Source organism: Cydia pomonella, chromosome 15 (genome assembly GCF_033807575.1).
Source record: "Cydia pomonella isolate Wapato2018A chromosome 15, ilCydPomo1, whole genome shotgun sequence".
Classification (NCBI taxonomy): Eukaryota; Metazoa; Arthropoda; class Insecta; order Lepidoptera; family Tortricidae; genus Cydia; species Cydia pomonella.
This window is the reverse complement of record NC_084717.1, coordinates 4,786,480-4,804,071: the sequence shown is the minus strand read 5'-3', so window position 1 is coordinate 4,804,071 and position 17,592 is coordinate 4,786,480. Positions and strand designations below refer to the sequence as shown.

At 37.0% G+C, this 17,592-nt stretch overlaps 1 protein-coding gene across 2 annotated transcripts in view; it reads right to left on the bottom strand.

Moving 5' to 3' along the window:
- The window catches only part of LOC133525590 (connectin-like), a 130,960-nt gene that overhangs the window by 2,499 nt on the left and 110,869 nt on the right, over nucleotides 1–17,592 (bottom strand). The gene's annotated exons all lie outside the window — the stretch shown is intronic.

Here is a 17,592-nt window from a genome sequence, read left to right as displayed (position 1 = left end):
TTAAAGTAAATGTTAACAATCGAGTAGGTAGATTTATTTTTAAAGGATAAATATATGTATTACTTTACAGCTAAATAGGTAGTTATAAAGTAATACATATATTTATCCTTTAAAAAACATACATTAGGCAATGTGACTGTTTAAATTACGTCCAAAGTAGTTGTAGCATTTTCATAAATTAACTTACATTTAAATATTAAGAGCACATTCTGAATTTAAAACACGTGTGGAGTAAAAATTAAAGGTAAAAAACCAAATTTGTGTGCTCTCTTTTTGAAGGCTCTTTCATAAATAATGTATATTCAGTTTCAGTAATGAGTTACAACGAACAATGTTTTGAGAAAAACTGCAGCAATTTTTTTATTCCCCTAGGCCAGGCATAAATAAATTATTTGCTTTTCACACACAATTTCACAGGGACAGCTTTGTTCGTTATAATATTTCTTATTACTGTAGAAGAGATTGAATATGTGTTTATTATGTATATGCTGAGCAAAATATATAGTTTCTAAAAAGTCACTTTGGTTTTTATATGTATATTATACTTAAATTTAGATCACGTACCACCACGTGATCATAGAACATAATGCGGAATGCAATTGACTCTTTCGCGCTTTTTTCTAGCCATTGAAGCATTTCTCAACAACGATATTCCTATGTATAGTTATTATTAGTTTCTAGCCATAGTCGGCGTCGAGCAAATCCGCAAGGCACATGTTTTCGTAGCCCTCAAATAAACACGGCCGAGCACGTTCTTCGCCAAATCTTTGATTAAAAAAAGGTGAGTTCCTTAAGAAACCTTAATAAATAGGGGCAGGTGTAATGAACCTTTCTTTAATGAAACCATCTAATGTTTCGGGTCCAAGTTAACACGAGAGGCCGCGGACCCACGCCATGAATATTTGAGGACTTCTTGGCTTTCTTATTAACAAAAATGTAATGAATTTTTAAAGGTACGGCGGACATTTCTATATTGAATTTTTGTGACGACGTATCTGTTTCTTTATAGCAGTTGATCAAGATAAACAAACTAGTTTAATTTTTGGCCCAACTAGATTTATGCGTATAAATAAATGAAAAATAAAGCAGATACATAATAAACTGTTTACAAGAAATCGTAAGAAAAATTATAAATAACTGGATATCCGAATGGTTTTCTGGATATTGTAGTCTAGTAGGTAAAAATTGATCATTTAAAAAAAAGAAGAAATCCCTAAACAGACAGCTTTTAACATTAACAAAAGATTATTTTCAAGATATAACACCGCTTGATATCACTTGCAGGGTTTTATATGACTAAATTTAATGTCTCTTATTTCTATTCCCTATTGTTTAGTACCTAGTTACCTAGTTATACTCCATTTTATATAAAAGAATAGACAAGATTAATGTGCGTTTTATTTTATAAAAGTAGACCTACAAAAAGCTCAGTACGAGATTCAATTCCCAGTCCGAGCGAATACAATTAAAATTTTCTTTGTCCTAGATGTTATAACAACAGAGCATGCTTCTGAATGAACATTGGATTAAAGTTGTAATATTGTACAGATTTATACCGAACACTATTTTAGTATGAGTAAGTATCAGTTTTTTTTTCTTGACATCTTAGTCGTGTGACGTGTCGCATTTCAAGGTGAAAATCGCTAATGGTTAATAAGAGGGGACGGCTACGTCTCCGATGCAAACGTATTCCCTATTTTCTCTCTGGATATTAATATTATAGAAAGTATATTTACGCAATATGATATATTTTGACCATAGCCTTGCCCTTTGTTTAATTTTATTAGAGATTTTGATTATTATAGAAGTGAGAGGCGAAATCAAACGAAGGGATACAGCTGTGGTGGATACATACCAAATTGCGTCAAAATATTTTCAATAATGTTAATCTCCAGAGAGAAAAATAGGACTACGTTTGTATGCGGGGCATGGCAGTAACGGCAATCAAAAAGTCGTGAAGAAATAATCTTTCGCATGTATCTTTTGCATAATTATATGTCATTCAAATACACATACAATACAACGATTTTTTTTAATCACGTTAACGTCTTATTTATTTAGTCTTTATTGCACAAAAGAAAACCTTATACTACAATATGCGGACTTAATGCCATGAGGCTTTCTCTACCATTCAACCTTTAGGCAAAGCAGAGAGATTGTGGGCGGTGCTACTTTAACAACAACAACCAAATATAATGAAAAGATGAGACATGATCATATTCACGAAGGCAAAAAATGTTAGCCATGCATAGTGAAAAATGCAATGGCCTGACCTTTCCAAGTGGAAGGATTTACAAAAACGCCGAACTTTTTTGACCACTGCTGGATATGTGAAAATTCCAGGTTAAGCTTGTCATTGCAAATCTGAAGGTCAGTCACAGGGCACTGGTCGTAGAGTTGCAGGTCATCAGCATACTGATGGTAGGTACAGCAAAGGTTAGGTGTAATGAAGTTAATAAAGGCGAAAAATAGAAGTGGGGATAAAATTCCTCCTTGAATCACGCCAGTAACCAAGTCACACCAGTCAGACAAGGACCGGTCAACTCGGACTGCCTGCTGGCGGCCCCTCAGGTAGGCTACGAACCAGTTAAGGGCTGTTTCCGAAACGTTCATGTGTTTGAGCAGAGCAAGGAGAATACCATGGTCCACGGTGTTGAACGCGTTTGAGAAATCAATTCTTCTTATCACTTTGGCTACTCCCCTAAGCATAAATCCGCTCAAAATTTTGGTTTCCAAATAGTGAAAATTTAGTTTTACTCGACTGCCACAAAAAGCTATCTACTCGTACTTAAGTATTTTGTAAATCGAAATTGTTTTTATTTTACAAAACTAACAAAATCTATGGATTGTAAAGACCTTTTTTTGCAAATTTTGATAACAGGAAAACCTAAAACCTAGTTTATCATTGTGTCAATAAAATTCTAAAAAATCATGGAGAATGGAAAATATAGAGAAGTGGAAAAACCATTTTCTTTTTGTATGGATGATCACGTGCTACTTCCCTCTTAAAACTTGAAGTTGAAAATTAAGCAGCCTAAATACGTTCTTATTTCCAGTTAAAAAAACGTATTCCGCAAAAGTTTTCACCAAACCACTCTTTTTAATTCGAACCTATATTGCTCCGCAAATTTGTAAACATATTTCTAAGTTGTTGGCGGTAGTTGCTACTTTCTATTTGACTTATAGCCGCTGGAAACTGGAGCGAGTGCACGGGTCACCGGAAAGTTGAACGGCAAACTTGTGGTGACAAAAGGGCGGAAGTTTTTTGTTAGTAAAATATACTTAGGACTTTTTGTGATTGAGGAACTGTTTATGTTGCAGTGGCTATATAGGTACGTTAATCTGCAAATACTACTGACCGTGCGATTGTAAAGTCATGAGGCGGGAAGTTGAGTTGGCATTATATCGAGCTTGAGAGGAAATATGAGCTAGCTGTAGAAAAACTGATAAGGATTTCTTTTGACTAGTTTATGAAACTTAAGAAATGTATTCCTATTTTCTATTCTACTAAAACAGAAACTTTATGAGGATAGATGTGGGTTTGTGTTTGCAACTCAGGGGCTGCTAAAATTAATTACGTCTTAAATATCTTTTGGAAACGTGTTTCATCCATGAATTGAATTACTAAGCGAAATAATATGAATACAGAAAACTTCTTCATATTGAAATTTAAGTCGGTTAGTTAAAGAAAAATCGGTGACATACTTTATAAATGTTGATACAAAAAAGAATTTTAAAAGTTCTAGTTTCAGACCAGGAAACAGTTGAAAAGAGATCTCGAAAACAGAGTATTTGTATGGTCGCAACACGAGCTCACATTAAGAAAGAAAACAAAGTAGCTAACTTTAAGTCTCGTGCTTAGATTTATGCACAGTCTACACGAATCCTGTATGAAATATTTCACAGTGAAAAACTCTTGCATTTTTATATTTTTGGTATTGTTTCATTCATATTTATGTTTTGAGTGAAAACATATAAGTTTTGCTGTTGTTGTTTTTCAGAGACGTCGTGGAGCAGATGACAAAAAAATTTGAACGCTTGCGAGTGCCAAAATCGAAGAAGTAATGATTCGTAAGTTTGTGTCTCTTTTCGAAAATCAAAATGTTTCATAGATTATGTGTACGTAAATTAATCACACATACCTATTAATAGGAAATATCCCTTTAAGGGGATTCAATCAGAAGATAAACTTTATGACCCTTAACTTTGAGTCCACCAGCCTTGGAAGCTAATGCTCAGGGGATTTGTAGACCTATGTAATACTCATAGCTATGTTTGACCCAAGTATGTGCGCAGGTACTTGAACTTTCACCGATCATCCTTTATCTTTAAGTTAAATAAGGGTAATAGTTTCAATCACTATTTCAATTGAAACCTAAACTAATAGGTAACATGAAATCCTCATTTACCTAAAGCAACCTGGACCCACTTAAACATCACTCAACAACTCTCAACTCACTTCATTTAGGCATTACGAACTATTAAACTCGAAACGCTAACTCACTTCAACTCCTGATCAAAGCACCTTGCAGATTAAATTTTACGAGCTGGACTTGGTAATTATGGAATCATTTATTTAGTTCACGTGTGAGGGTGAATGGGGTGTCAAATGGCGTTGGCACTTTAACGACGTGTTTTGGAGCGTTACACTGCACTTGTCTGGAACTATACATTTATGGGCGCTGTTAAAGCTTAGAGCGTTGCCAGAGTTAGGCAATTCGAATACTTACACTGAGACCTGAGTTGGTAAGCGGAGCGGCAGAGTTAAAAATGTATGCAAGTGCAGTTTGTAAGTACACTGCAGCTGGCTATGGTCACGATGGCACGCAAGATACTTATTTTGTTTTCGACTCATCGCTGTTTATCATGTTCATCATCATCCCGTCCTGGCTGGTTTCGGCCTCGGGGACTGAGTTTGTACTGGCTAGTGAGAGCGACAACCGTGTGTGTGTGGTCGGGCCTTTAACTGGTCACGCTTCGCGTCGAGTTCCATTCCCCAAGTCTTTATCATGTTATTAGTGTGTAGTTATTTGACCGATGATAGCCGCTGAAGCAGAACGTGAACCTTGTCATGGCTCCTCAAGATGGACTGGACTCACTATCTGAGACTTCGCCGAAAATCGAATTTCCTTTTCTGACTCACTATCACTCGAATATTCGAGATTGGTAATATACGAACGAATGAAAAATTGGTAAAAATCGCGTACATGTATTTGACGAGCGACGCACTACACTAGATGTGGTATCTTTACTTAAAAAGATTTTCATCCAGCGGTGGGATCCAGCTTTGTGTTATTATATAAGTATTTTAATCATTATTTCATGGTTGATCACAAAAGTTGAGATCGATTTAATTTTTGACAATACTAGTTTTTATGGATGGATTGTACGTCAAATCGCAGTAAGGAATCTTAATTGAATCCCAATCAATTTTAGTAATCGATCGTGACCTTTCAGCACATTAGTCACGTTAACGTAATCCCACGTGGGCGTTTGTAACTAATGGATCCATACGACAGGAGGCGTGGTGACATCGCGGCGTAAGAAGGTCATTACAATTTTTAATATATTTTTTACCACACTGCCTGTAATGGATGGTCTAAAACGTAGAAAGTAGCGCTTAGGTATTTGTACCTACACCTGAACCAACAGTCTAGCAAAATTTTAGGTGTACTAGTTTGTACTACACTTTTACTTTCCACTCACTGATTGGTTGACATGTTACTCAGCCAATTCAGTGCACCAACTTCATTGTCATTTATGGTAGTGCTTTTAAGAAAGGGGACGGCCGCTTCTAGAGAGAAAAATAAGGACTACATTTGTATGAAAATGCGATTTCATGCGGGACTTCCACTTTCGTCTTTATCCTTTTAAAAAATAAGAAAGGTTATTAAATTTATGGATCCAGAAACTCATGAAGTAAGGCGTTATGACTTATGACATTCAATCCGTCGATCATTTTATCAAGGAAATCGACAGATACAGCGACGACATCAACACCGCAGTAATGTCTCAACAGTAATGCAGGTGTAGTTGACATCTGAATATCATCTTCAAGTTTTTTTTTTTTTATCAAATGTATAGTTCTGAATTACGACAGACAACATGGCTCTTACTATGAGAAGTATTAGAACAAATTAAATTATTTTTAGAAAATATTTTAATTTGTTTTTATTTCAAGTAGAAACACTAATAAATTATAAACTGAAATAAATGTCATATACCAAGAAAAAAAATGGGGGGCGCCGTAAGCCTTGAGTAAGAAATGCATATACTTGGAAAAAATCGACCAATGCAGCCGTGACCCCAGAGGGCGCTGGTTCGATTCCAGCCTGGGGCACTGGAGGCCTTGGTGACTTTTTCTTGGTATATGACATTTATTTCAGTTTATAACAATATATGTTACACAAAAGCAATGAAAATAAGTATGTTCTATATAAATAAAAATAATATGTCAACTACAGAGATATCCAATTTTAACAACGTGTTTTTCTACAATATCATTTATAAAACCATTGCTCCATTAAGTGAATAACCCGTTATGAGTATTATACAATAAAATGTCTTGATAAAATGTCCGAGCTTCGTTCTAGATTCCTTTGTAAGATCTAGATTTCTGCCCCACGGCTACAGCTCATTAATGATATAATAACATATATAGTAGATATATATAGTATAGTTTATATTCATATACTGTCTCGGTTACAAATTCATTTACTTTAAAAGATACTGCACCTACTTAATCTTTCTGGTTTAACCCATTGGTTGACTGGTAGAGAATGCCTTAAGGCATTAAGTCCGCCATTTGTACCTTCATGTATTGTGCAATAAAGATTAAATAAATAATAACTCACAGTAAAGATTTATCTGAGAAATATTAGATAACTGTACCCCTAATGTAAATTTATTTGATATCGTAACGTGACGATGACGCATGCGTTTGCATTAAGTGTCATTTTGTATGGGATTTTGAGTTTCCAAAACGTCCCGCTTGGCGCGCTGTTTTTAAATCCCATACAAGATGAGTCTTAACGCAAACGCGTACGCCATGTCACGCTATCGAATAAATTTACACTAGGGGTTCGGATTCCTATTTTTACAAGCTTTTATTTGGTTTTAACTGTCCCGTTATCTATTTGTGTGGGTCTATAATCAAATCTTGCTAGTTTAATTTGATTCATTACCCGGTTTTCGATGAAGTTTAAAATTTGCAAACACATGCAAGTCGGGTGACAATGCAATATTATGGTGCCATTGAACTGATCTGATGATAGAGACAAAAGGTGACCATAGGAACTCTGTGATAAAACAACGCAACCTAATTATGTTTAGGGTTGTTAGAATTGTCTCGATGAGTATTAGTGCTCTGTGGATAGAAAAGTACAGTCAGCGATAAAAGCTTGTACCAAAAATGAAAATTTTGCCAAAAACTTAATAAAGAACAGTTAAGTTTGAGCCTAAGCTAAATCTTGGGATTAGTTGTCAAGTGGACCCCACGCTCCCATGAGCCGAGGCAAAATGCCGGGACAACGCGAGGAAGAAGAAGTTAAGGCGGAATTTCTAGAATATACAGATTATAGTCTTCCTAGATCTCACAAACTATGCACAGACACCGCATTATCAAGCGTTTACAAAGAGCTCGGTCACAACACAAAGGTGCAATTTTACTTGTAGTATGCTAATATTTGAGCAGCACAATCGAGTTGTATTATACACCATCCTAGTATTTACTATAATTGCCACGTTACACATGGCAAAACTTTTGTTAATATGTTTAATTTATACAAGTACTGCTCGTAATTGTGGGCGCAACTGAAAAAGCGGTCGTGCTTCCATACAAAATTTGTAAAGGAGCGCGTATGTGTGGTTATCTCGATTGCTTTATGTGCTCCGTCTAGCAGCTGAGGTGGTCTGTGCTAGTATATGAGCTACTTAAACAGCAAATAGTAACATTGATGATTGAAATATAGAAATCAAATTATTTTACGTTATTTAAAGAAAGCAAACTATTTTATGTAAATGATTTTTTGAAATTAGTCCCAAAGGAATTTTAGTGTATCTTACACGAACGAATCGCGTGCTATTGCTTATACTACGTTGAGGGCAAAAAAGCATACGGCCCGCCTTTTGATAAGCAGTCTCCATAACCTATGTACGCCTGCAACTCCAGAGGAATTACAGGCGCACCCTCGTTGAGCTCTGGCAACCTTACTTGGACCCGGGTATGTCCTTAAACTACGTCCAAAAGAGAGGTATGGGCAATGTGAATGTCATCTCGCCTTGTGTGGTAGGGCACAGCACAGCAGATGTCATTCCAGATCTAGAGCAGAGCCCAACTGGGGAAGTACCTCCACCTTACAGAAAACCGCAGCCAAATAACACTTGACCCTACTCATAGTGTTGTGTTCCTGCCGGTGAGTAAGGTTGCCAGAGCTCAACTAGGGGGGTGGGGTTAGGGTCGGCAACGCGCATGTAACTCCTCTGGAGTTGCAGGTGTACATAGGCTACGGAGACTGCTTACCATCAGGCAGGCCGTATGCTTGTTTGCCACCGCCGTAGTATTAAAAAAAAAAACTCTCCGACAGGAACACAAACAACACTATGAGTAGGGTCTAGTTTTATTTGACTTCGGTTTTCTGTAAGGTGGAGATACTACCCTAGTTGGACTCTTCTCTATATCTGAAATGACATCCGCTGTGCTGTGCCCTACCACACAAAGCGCCCATACCTCTCTTTTGGACGTAGTTAAAGACATACCCGGGTCTTTAGTAATTTATTATATTGCCCTCTTTTTTTCTCCCTAACTCCGTTTAAAGGTCCATCCGTTTGAAACCGGTAAGAGGTAATCAAACATATTGTACCTATACATTCTCTAGACGTTCATGCTATGATGTGGATCAATGTGTGTTCATAGATGTAAATAAATGAAAGGAAGTACCTTTGTATAGAAATTTCGGGCCGTCTTTTTTTCAATCCATTCTCATTTCCGATTATAGCTCTCTTTTGTCCTTTGAGTATCTTTTCTTCGTATAAGGCTCATATATTACTCATCTCTTACAACCGAATTTACGACGCTTAACTTCGAATTTCAAAGATGAAACTTTCGTCCGTTACAGTAAACTGTCATCTGTAGAATCTAATCTTTGTAATGAAACGGTATTTGATGAGACGATGTTTCTTGGTAAACACAAACTTGGATCGAGTGGCACATAACAAGAGACGAGTAAATATGAGACTGTCAAGCTCCACAAGAAAGTTGCTTTACCTATTGTCTATGTTATTTTATTTTATTTTATTTTTATAATTACATTTATACTAAAAATATATTAGTATAAACTTAACAAATAGAGAAAATATGTTGAATTATCTATCCATTTCAATTAATATTTGCTCCTGTTACAGGCTTAAAATGTAGCGTCATTTACAACAATGATGAAAAATAGTAAATTATCTGCAGGCTATCGTAGCCCTACTCATCATCTCACTGAGTTTACACCTCATTTATCGAGACGAGGTAGAAAAGCGCCCTCTCTTATGCAGGTTTGTATGCAAATGAAAGGGACAAAACGTATACATTTGTACCTGAATGGCAAGATAAGCTTACATGTTATGTTTCTTTGTTGTCTTGTTAATTGTTACTATGTGCCACGAAGAAGTAGTTGCATGGAATTACTGTCATGTGTGCTCATACAAGACAAGCCAAGTAATCGTTGAGAAATGCTAATTTAAGAGAGTATAAAGCGTCCGCACCGTACAAGAGAGATGTTGACTGTTGACCGCCATTCAAACCTATCCCGTGAGTCTGGGTTACTCTTATCGTTGACCAATTACGTGCTGTTTTAGATTTCTGGTACTAGTTCGTTTCGATAAATGAGGTAAGGGGTGAGGTAATTGGGGTTGGGTAACGATTGGAAGCAAAGAGCTGGTGAAATACAGTTGCAAGGTTGTCCCCAAACAGACGACGATTGAATTCCCCACATCGGTGGGGAGCGACCCACCACAGTCGTCATAGCTGAATAGCGGAAACGGCCTCAGAATTTGGTAACGTTGGTTTGGTAACGTCTCCGAGTCTTTATGACGTGACTGCGTTAAGCGGTTGACTTGCAGTTTGTTGTTTACGTGTCTCTGGCACAACCTTCAAGTGGAACGTGAGAACTTTCTTAATAAATACCAGTTCGCAGCCTTTGACATTTAAATACTTTTTCTCACATAAGTCTCGGGTGACTTTTCGTATTCAGATATTTCTCGGTAAACATCGTACGGACATATTAAAAAAGATTTCGTATTCGGGACGAATGTTGATTATTATATTATTACTGAATTTCAAAAGGCTGCTTTGGAAAATCTCGCTGAATTTTCACGAATTTATAAATTAAAATACCTACAGGAATTTCGGCTGCTTATTATTTTATTTTGGTTGTATGTAGATCTCTTATTAATCGAGCGTTAGACGGCTAGAGCGCAAGGTCTCCATTTCAACTTGGAAAAAAATGCTTTTGTATGTTCGGATGTCCTCGTCTACAGGTCGTATTTTGAACTGATTCTCGTGAAATTTTGTGACCAGCGGGCTAAGTACGGTCCCATTTTTATTACCTGTCGCCAAGCCTGTCTCATTCTAACAAGTATGTAAGCGCGAAAGTGACAGGCAAACTGACAGGTTCAAATACAGACATACACTACAGGTTCAAGACTTAAATATCATTTTTTAATCGATTCAGTTTTCGAAAATGTTTCATAATGGCGGAGTCATGGGGGTTCGCAAGGTCTGCACACTTGGCATCAAGTATAGACAGTAGTAGTAGTAGTAAATTTTTATTGTACAAAAACATATTAAAAGTAACATACACTTTAGGAAAAGCGACGTAAAACTTATCCTTTAGAGGGATCTCTTCCTTTTTATTAGATGAGAGGAGAAAGCGAAAAGAGGATGACACATACAGCAACATGTACAACGAGGTACCAGAAAAAAAGAATATAAATACATACATAATTTATAGGATAAACTTGTGTTACTTACACAAAAAGTATTTCCCAGTACACTAAACATTGTTAATAAGTAGAAAAATATAAACCCAGTGTAAAATATAAACATAAACAAATTAATCAGTCAGATAACCTTAGCTTATTTAACCTCCCCTTGAGCGACGCATTCGATTGTGCCTGTCTGAGCGAAATAGGCAGCTCATTCCACAGCTTCACTGAACGCACTGCAAAGGACTTGTCGTGCCCACGAGATTTGTGAGGGGAGATAGCGTGATAAATTCTTGCTAAAACGCAGACGGTGGCCACTGCCTAAAGCCAGAAATTTTTGAAAGAGGTGTAGAGGAGAAAGTGTACAAAATAACATTAAAGAGAAGAAAAAGAGTGAGAAAGTGTACAAAATAACATCAAAGAGAAGAAAAAGAGTGTAAAGACCTTTACGGCGGCAGATTGGAAACCAATTGAGTTTACTTCTGACGTTAGAAAAATAAATAGTGTAGATAGTGATAGCCAAAGTGGCCAAATATATTGCAACACACCTTGGCAGTCATATATTATGACTAAAGATACAGTTCGGATTCCAACTACACCAGCATTACTACTCGATGTCCAGGTTTTGACATTTGGAGCAGTAATGCAGTTGGCAGCAATGCCGCGCCGCAATACTACAGCAGTAACGCTACTGTAGTTTGGATCAACGGTACCCTTCTCACACATAAATAATTTGTTGTCAACTGCAACGAACACGTTGGCAAGTGTATTTAACGGTGACGTTCGCATATCGACCTACATCTGTCAAATTCCTTGATAATAAGTATACTCGTATCTCCCATTAAATGCAAGGCTCGATTCTACTCGCCAAGCCAAGCTTATTTTACTATGGGATCAACCCCGAAATCGCAAAAAAACTGATCAGCAAAAAGAAAAATGAAAAAGCAAAAAAAAATGCTTACCCATAATAAAAAGAGCTTAGTGTAGCGAGTAGAATCGAGCTCAGCATTTTAAGTCCTTGATGGGAGACAACCTGTATGAGTGACATTCACCGCCACACGACTGCAACAATTATGACGTCATTCCGTCACTTACTATGGAAATGACAGATACCGTTGCCGCAAAAACAACGCCATAACTAGTCATGCAGCTTAAATAAATGTACACACACGACGCAACTTATTAAAAACTTGCTTGTCTTGTAGCGAAGTCACAGATTGTAGTTTATTAAAAACTGGTTTTTCATAAGTACTGAAAACTGTGATAACGTAATGTAATATACAACTGTGGCTGTAATCATCCACTTTATGCTGTATCACATTACTGCCGAAAGTTTGCATTTCGTGACAACTACAAAAGATCTTGGTAGCGATAAAACTTGCTGAACTAGTATTTCTTAACCATACTAATAAGGTTACAATAACGATCCTGTAGATGTTAAGTTAGACCTTGGGGGAGGTAAGTTAGCTTGAAAGTTACCTAACTCACCTTCATAGACTTAAATTAGTTAAAAGTTGCAATTGATCGTTAGAAAGTTATTAGATGCTACTTCGTCTTTTATAATTCTATTGGAAAGATGTTGGGATATCACGCAGACAGAAAAACGATTTTAGCCTAATTGTTTACATGTATTGTCTCGAATGGACTGACTTATTATTTGGACCATGGCCATGACCAAATTCCATTGTAAAAATCGGTAACTCATAAAAATTTAGCGCATCTCGTGTACATTAGCCAGGTTGTCTGGAAGAGATCGCTCTGTAGCGATAAGGCAGCCTGTTGTTTACGTCTATCTTCATAGTTTATATGTGTTTCCATGTACATTTATTCAGAGGTTGTGCAATAAAGAGGATTTGAAATGTATTGTATTGTATTAGCATACAATATGGTATGACAATAATATAGTTAGCGTCGGCCAGGCTATGCGTTTGGCTTCTGCTGAAGCTAACTAAAAAAAATAGTGACCGGTTTAATATGTAAGTATATATATGTATGTCTGAATTACACGGAAGTTTTGTTATTCGTAGATCCCAGCAACTCCTTTCTGACTTGGTCTCAGCCATATCATATACCAAATCAGCGTAAAACGGTTGCACCATTTTTTACGCTGCAACTTCTCATTACGCTTAACGCTTGAAACCACTCAGCTAAAAGGGTTCGAAGATGGATTGAGGCAAGTTTTTACTGTGATTAGCCATCATTAATCTACTCTACAAACGAGGGTGTTAATCATAAACGCGAAGCTACGTTAAATTACAGGACCGCAGGCTGCAGGATGCTATTCTATCGGTAATTAAATATGTGTCTCTGGAACCAGTATACTGCCTCGACATAGAGGCGTAAGTGATATTATAATATCAGTTTGAGCTTGAAATAAATGGCAAGATGATATATAGCAAGAAAAATTATAAGTCAATGTTGTGTTCCTACCGGTGAGTAAGGTTGTCAGAGCTCAGCGAGGGTGCGGAGTGTTAGGGTCGGCAATGCGCATGTATCTCCTCTGGTGGTTGCAGGCGTACAGAAGCTACGGAGACTGCTTACCATCAGGCGGGTCGTATGCTTGTTTGCCTCCGATGTAATAAGTTTTTTCGGACTGGTCCGTTTTGGTCTAATTTTTACATAGGTATCATTACTTAATAAGCCGGGAATTCGCGTCTTAAGCTTAAAAAAATCCTCCGACGTTTGAAGCGCGATCGTTTTTTTGTGGTTCCGAGAAAAGATATTTTTTTATGTTTTGTTTTGGTTCGTTGCAAAGCTTATAGGCTTTTTTTTTTCATTCGAATAAAATTAAAAACTTCCAAACTTTCTCCTAACATAGGCGAGTGTGTGATAATCGATGTAGAACAATCTCCGTAATAGTGTCACATCGCTAAATATTTCTGAAACTACTTTCGCTATCGATTTGAAATTTGGAATATTTATGAACAAGGCTATAAAAATACAAAGTGGAACCAAGTTTTAGGCGAGCGTTTGGTAGGCGATGTGGAACAGCTCAATAATACGTCATGTTCACTGGGTATATTACCGAGTTCCTTGTGTGTCGGCCGTTCACCGTCCACAGCCTGCACTTTATAGCCACGGCTGGACAGTTTGCAAAGGAGACTTATTGTTCAAGTATTTTCGGTTTAGGGGCTTTAACAAAACGGGAACTGATAGCGAATAGTTTTGTAGTTTTGTTTGATTTTATAAAGCTAGAACCCCAATTTAAAGTATTTAAAAATAAATTAATCAAATTCCTTCTTGACAAATGTTACTACTCTGTTAAGGATTTTTTAAATGATAATAATTTATAGACTATAAAATTTTTGATATGACATAAAATAATTGACCTATACTATGTTTTTCATCCTTGTAATTATTTTGTTAATTAATTAGGTACTGTAATTAGCTTTAAGTAATTGTATGCCCCTACGGGGTGTCATGTTCTGACTTGTTTGTATATGCAACATCTTAATTGAAATGTACATGACTTTACAATGAATAAATTATATGATATGTTATGTTTAAGATGATAAATAAGAAGCATACAGCCGACAAGGTAGTGAACTGAACGTGATCGAAGAGGACAACGTAGCCTGTGGATTGCTTGCAGAAACGTTCAGAAACGATTGCAGGAAACGTCAAATTTAACGAAAATGTTTCAATAAAATAACTTTTCTGACGTTTTCTACCGCAATGCAGTCGACAGCGTTACTGTAGCAGCAATATCGCGCCGCAGTATAACCACGGTAACGCTGGTGAAGTCTGAATCCGAACACTACCTTAAGACTGTCGTGTATGTGACCATCTTTATATACGTCTTAAACTATGACTCCTTAAGTTACAGAAACCAAACTACCCACTCTTTATTCACAAACATATAACTTTTTTTCACCTGCCGTGTTCTGTGGGATCGAATTTTGTCTATAAATTAATTCACGTATTCAGTCTTCGACTCGGTCCATTCTCAAATGGAAAACGTGTGGATAGAAATTGTATTGGTCCGTACTGCCACGCATAACAAATATAAGTCCAAAACTCATAACTTTTAAGTTTGGTGAACTGAGTTTGCTTTCACAGGAGCCACGTTTACCGTCAACATATATAAATAATGCATTGTTCGATATGTTACGACCGACGGTGGCACAGCGACAGCGGCTACTTATGTCTAACTAAACGAGTATTATATTGTGGTAATAGTAATAGGTATAATAAGGACAGGTTTCCGCAACACAATGTCTAACACCTATTTCACGTGGGTATTAAATTATGATTACTTATTATGGTGGAGGTGGATCTGCACAAACTTCGAGTCAATAATTGGCAAGAAGTTGCACAGGACCGACAAAAAGTGGCGCTGTCTTGTGGCCAATTCTTATTTTGGGTCGCTGAGACAACGGAATAAGTATTAAATTATTAAAGAATTATAGCCTAGTGGGTAGTGACCCTGCCTATGAAGCCGATGGTCCCGGGTTCAAATCCTGGTAAGGGCATTTATTTGTGTGATGAACATATAAACCTTAATGAGCTTAATGTGGGACTTGGTCAATTTGTGTAATGATGTCCTATAATATTTACTTATTTAATCCATTAATGAATGAATGAGCGAATGAATGATTATAAAAACAGTTGTCACTGTCACATTACGTAGATCCACTTGTTGAAATACGTAGCTACGGGTGACACCTCACCCAATTCGTTCAGCTGATTTAGAATTAAATTCAGACAGAACGAATAAACTCGGTCCCTTACAATCGCAGCGGTTATGAAGGGATCCGATGCATAATTTATCGGCTAACCCTCGACTTTTATTCTTTCTGATAAACCATTCCAATCTGGTCTCTAATATCGCAGTCTTCACGGATATCGAGGTCTTACTGATACTGGTTTGAGTGCTGGGGTAGGAATGAGAACAACCTACGAGTGATAGAAACCTTTAGATTCGACCATTTGTCTTCGCTATTGACGCGTGGAAAAATTTTTGGTCCTGTGATTTGATTTTCGTTTGTTATTCGGTTAGATTTGGAATGTAAGACGAGCGATAAATTTTGGAACTACTTTTTACCGAACAAATTTGGTATTTAGCACATTTATTTGTTAAATTAAATACAATACAACATAATAAGGTTCATAGTGAAATTCTCAAAAATCTTTACTTAAAATATGTTTTGAATATTCTGACCTAACATTGTGACCTAACAATGACAAAATGTTACTACTAACGACATATTTCATAGAAATTCGACGTTTTATAAAAAGCACTTCAACACTCTGTCACTGAAAAATCTGCGCTTTTTCTGACTCTATTTTACACGATTTTATTTACCTTGAAATTTATCTATGTACGGGTCAAATCTTGCAAGCTAAATTAGACCCACTTCCCATCATTCGATTGAACTGAGACTTCACATTCATATGTAAGTACGATGATAATATTAATATTATGGTACCATCGAGCTGATCTGATCATGGACACAGGAGGTAGTCGTAGGAACTCTGTGATAAATCAACGCAATGTAATCTTGTTTGGGTTTGCTAGAATTGTCTCGATGAGTATTAGTTGCCTATTGAAATCAAAGTACAATCAGAGAAAAAAGCTTGTATATAAAATTACATTTATGATAAACTAGCTGTGCCCGCGGCTCCGCCCGCGTGGAATTCGGTTTCTGTTATTAAGCGGCTATTTCGCCCCTAATTTCTCTCCCTCTCCCATGGAGGTGGAACTTGAAGTAAAGTTGACAGATGGATACGCTAGAGGACTATAGTCCAGATTAAATATTTTACAATTAGGTATCACTTAGACAACACTCCAAAATCAAAAGTTTTTTTCGCGCTTATTCAAATTTTTGAGGTGATTTAAACGACATAGAGTAGTAGGTGTATATCGGACAATACAGTACCATTTTTGTATTTTTACGTGCTTGACTGTACCTATCCAAAAAATGTCCATGGCAAATATCATCCAAATCGGTCCATGAAAAGGTAAGAAATATACACATAGAAATCCATACTTCCTAACATACTTTCGGATTTAGGTGTAATGTTAGTAGGAAGTAAGATGAGAGGAAAGGAGAAGAGATATCAAAATCTTGAGGCCGAGCATTTGCATTTTATTTACAGTTATGTTTATGTATGCACACCCAAATATATACATACAATTATATCTACAGTTACATACAAATAAGTAGGTATGTAAAGTATAATTATTTACTTAACATTGACATTTTACAATATTTCTTTGTACACCACATTGTAAGTCTTCCTGGCGGGTATTAGCACGAATAGCTCCGTGCAGCTGGTAACTCGCAAACACGCCACGTAGAGCTGCCCGTGCGAGAAGCAACCCGTGCGCAAGTCCATGCCGGCAGCGCACAATGTCTGCCCCTGCCACTTGTTAAATGGTCATGGAAAAGCAGACGCTCAAGGATAACTGTAGGTGCTTGAAGTGGAACAGGAACTTGCTCAGGATGAGGGGCATGCGCGGGATGAACACGGCTTCTCCGGCGCCGCACCCCATCAGGATCTGCGCCTCGATGAGATTTCGCTGCAGTTGCACTACTTTTAGCCGGGTTCCGTTGCATAACGTGTGCTAGGAATCCTGAAGCACTCGATGAGTTTAGAAACTCCACCGGGTATGTTGTG